This window comes from Phoxinus phoxinus, assembly GCF_949152265.1.
Source record: "Phoxinus phoxinus genome assembly, chromosome: 1".
Taxonomy (NCBI): domain Eukaryota; kingdom Metazoa; phylum Chordata; class Actinopteri; order Cypriniformes; family Leuciscidae; genus Phoxinus; species Phoxinus phoxinus.
This window is the reverse complement of record NC_136876.1, coordinates 8,470,443-8,474,467: the sequence shown is the minus strand read 5'-3', so window position 1 is coordinate 8,474,467 and position 4,025 is coordinate 8,470,443. Positions and strand designations below refer to the sequence as shown.

Below are 4,025 nucleotides of genomic sequence, written 5' to 3'. Positions count from 1 at the left end.
AACAAACAAACAAAAAAACAAGTAAATGTATTAATCGGCTTCATCCATATACTTTTCCCTTTCATTTTTGACCATCAGCGGCATTATATAACATTAGAAATTTTACAGATCTCAGATTTGCACAGACCCTGCACTGTTAGACCACTTACTGTAATGAATCTTTAATGGTGACCAACTGGCGACTGTCACAGCTCCTGAATTCACTGACTCTTTCTCGCTATGTGTTGTTGTGTGTGCATCTGGGCGTGGTCACTGATCAGTACCACCTGCATCTGATCATCTGCACCACCTGCATCTGATCAGCGGTGCCTTCTTACCCTGGATTTCCACCAACTGCGGAACGTGTCGGCTCCGTGCTCCGCTGTCCTTCAATACCCAACAGGTCCGGATTTGTTGCGGAACGGCTGCGGCCGAGGAGCCACGAGATCTCGCTAATTCACGTGTGATCACGCAAAAATATAAGCTCTGCGTATCTGCTGCCGTTCCGCAGTCAGTGAAAATACACACATTGACTTTAATGGAAACCTATTGACTCCGCCGCCATTCTGGAGCGGATCCGCAGCCGTTCCGCAGTTGGTGGAAATTAGGGGTTATACTCACAGTTTTCATCCTGTCTTTGTCAGATTGTTGTGGATGTTTCAAAGTGTGTTTTTGGCTCCTGCCTGTCTTCGTGTTTCTTGTGTGGCACCTGTATCCAGCATTCCGGTTATCTTCACTCTGCCTTCTACGGAGGTTCTGATCCTCTGGTCCCCGAGTCTACGCAGCAATCAAACAGGATATTCTTCATCCCATCACCATCTGAGAGACCGAGTTGTTAATCAGCGTTCCTGCGCTCCCAAGAGCGATCATTTCCTGGACACTTGCACATTCTTGCGACTTTCACGTCATCTGACCTTGAGTTCAATAAACTGCTTTTACTTGCATTTGAATCCTCTTATTACTTACTGTTATTGAACGATCTAACCAACTATGGATTCAGCAAGTCACCTGAGTTAGGTGAGTTCCTGTCTCGAAGCATTGCTCGGATGGATCAACAAGAAGAGAACCTGACCGTTACGGGACTAGCAGTGCAAACCTTGGTAGCACAGGTGTCCGAGCTCACCCAACAGCTTTAACATCTAGCGAGTTCCACTGCGCCCACCCCACTACCTGTTTCCCCCACTCCTTCAGCATCCAGCCGCCAACCAGAGCCACGCCTGCCAACTCCTGAGCCTTATTCTGGTGATAGAGCCAAACTATTGCAGAGCATTTTTGACCAAATGCTCAATGTTTTTTTTTTCTCTTCAGCCACAAACCTTCAGCACAGAGCAGTACGAGGTGGCCTTCGTACTCACATTGCTGTCAAGGATTGCAGCTCTGTGGGAAACAGCGGTGTGGGAAAATCAACATCTATGCTGTTCCTTGTTCCAGGCACTATCAGAGGAGATGAGAAGGGTGTTTGATCGAGCGGTCGCGGGACGAGAGGCAGCGCAACAACTCAATTAAGACAACTCGATTGAGTTTCGCACCCTTGCGGCTGAGTGCCACAGGAATGAGGAAGTGCAGTGGGACATGTATCGAAGTAAAATAATGCCAAATAGTTTTGAAATAAAAAGCCTGTTGAATTGCACTACTTTAAAAAAATATGCATTGCATTAACCAGGCTTGCATTTTTATGGGCTGAAATTCAATATATTTAAGCTGTGAATATTTCCATTCAAAACATTTCAAACACATTTTCATTAATAAAAATGCAATAATCCATACTCACCTTTCATATTTAACTTCCAAAATATTCAAACTGTTTAAAAATACTACCTATAATATTCAACAGGCAATTTCCGATCCATTTTATTTCGCTTTACAAATTCGCTTCCACAAATTCAGTGGTTCAAATTCAACGGTAAATTCAACATTGACATCCAGGAACTGCAGGAAAAGCAGTAGATTACCGAGCATAAACTCCATCTGCTGTTAATCAACCTCACTAGCAGGGGGTGCAAGCGCTTGTTGTTGACAAAGACCAGAGCAACAGTTAGAGCAAGCCATTCATTCATAAAAACTGATTTATAGAAATGTACGCATTTGTGAATATTATGAGGGCTGTTTTTGCTTAATTCAGTGTCTTCACGGAACGAGATTAAAATGTTATTACCCCGATGCTGATGTACAGAACAAATGTTACATTTGAGGTAGACATATATTTCTACCTCAGAAATATATGCAGAGCCCGGCAGTGAATATGGGGCTACTGTCTGGCGGGATCTCCGTGGGCAAGACCTCATCTGCTACTCTCCTTCCGGTAAGACTGCTATGGGCAACCCGGTCCTACCATTGCCAAGCCCTACTGGACTCGGGGGCTGAAGGTCATTTTATGGACTTAACCTTGGCTCGCAAACTCCAGATACCCTTCTCTCCACTCAAGAACAAGATTTCTGTTAATGCACTGAATGGTCAAGAACTTCCCAACATAACCCTCACCACCAACCTTCTGACGCTCATCACATCAGGCAATCACACAGAGCAGCTCTTTCTTCTTCTGGACTCTCCTCTGGTTCCCATAGTCTGGCTGGTACAACACAGTCCGAGGGTTGACTGGGGTCACAATTCTGTTTCTTCTTGGAGCACTCAATGTTATGCGTCTTGTCTAGTGTATGTCTGTGTCTAGTTCTGTTTTGCAGAAGGAGTCTGTGAATTTGTCAAACTTGCCCGCTGAGTATCTCGACCTGAAGGAAGGGTTCAGAAAAACCCGTGCTGCTTCTCTTCCTCCACATCGTCCCTATGACTGTGCCATAGATTTACTCTCAGGTAAGTCTCCACCTAAGGGCAAGCTTTACTCACTTTCTGTCCCATCAGGCCATGGAGAAATATATTTCTGATTCTCTAGCCTCCTGGTTCATCCGTCCCTCCTCTTCTCCAGCGGGGGCGGGGTTCTTTTTTGTGGGGAAGAAGGACGGCTCTCTGTATTTATTATCGAGGGTTGAACAACGACACGGTAAAGAATACTTATCCTTTGCCATTGATGTCTTCAAGCGGTTGCAGGGATCCTCCATCTTCACAAAATTGGATTTCCGTAATGCCTATAGTTTGGTTTGCATCAGGAGGGGGGATGAATGGAAAACCGCATTTAACACCCCCAGGGGCCATTTTGAATACTTGGTTATGCCATTCGGGCTGTCCAACTCCCCAGGCACTCGTCAATGACGTGCTGAGAGATATGGTAGACCAGTTCATATATGTCTACCTGGATGACATATTGATTTTTTTCTTCTTCTCTCCAGGAACACGTTCAGCACGTCAGACGAGTGCTTCAGAGATTGTTAGAGAATGGGCTTTTTGTCAAGGCGGAGAAATGCGCTTTTTATGCACAGTCTGTTCCTTTCCTAAATTACATCATCTCCTCTGAGGGAGTGCGTATGGATCCTGACAAGGTTAAGGCTGTGATGGATTGGCCAAGTCCTGATTCCTGTAAAGCCCTACAGAGGTTTCTGGGGTTCGCCAATTTCTATCTGCGATTGATTCGCAACTTCAGCCAACTAGCCGCGCCTCTGACTGCCTTGACCTCCCCAGAAGGACGTTTTGATTTTTGAAGGTCAAGACGGCCTTAGAAGGGGTAACGCCTCCGCCCGGTTGTCCACTGAGTCGATTGTTTGTGCCGGAGGGGTTACGGTCCAACATTATTCGATAGGGTCATTGTTCCAACATGGCTTGTCATCCAGGAGTAAACCGTGCCAGTCTTTTGGTAAAGCAACGATTCTGGTGGCCATTAATGGCTTGTGACATTCACAGTTTTGTCTTGGCTTGCTCGGTTTATGCCACTGGTAAGACGTCTAATCGAGCCCCAGATGGGTTACTCCAACCGCTGTCTTTCCCATCGAGACCCTGGTCCCATATAGCGCTAGATTTTGTCAACGCCCTCTCAAGGCAAGACGGTCATTTTGACCACAGTGGACCGGTTCTCGAAGGCAGCTCATTTCATTCCCTTGCATAAATTATCCTCTGCCAAGGAGACAGCGGTGACTGTCCTAGATCACGTCTTTCACTTA

At 45.9% G+C, this 4,025-nt stretch overlaps 2 protein-coding genes across 4 annotated transcripts in view; one reads left to right on the top strand and one right to left on the bottom strand.

Annotated features, from left to right (window-relative positions):
- The window catches only part of LOC307000351 (uncharacterized protein), a 166,770-nt gene that overhangs the window by 28,744 nt on the left and 134,001 nt on the right, over positions 1 to 4,025 (top strand). The window lies entirely within an intron of this gene.
- The window catches only part of LOC307000506 (uncharacterized protein), a 177,768-nt gene that overhangs the window by 51,398 nt on the left and 122,345 nt on the right, over positions 1 to 4,025 (bottom strand). The window lies entirely within an intron of this gene.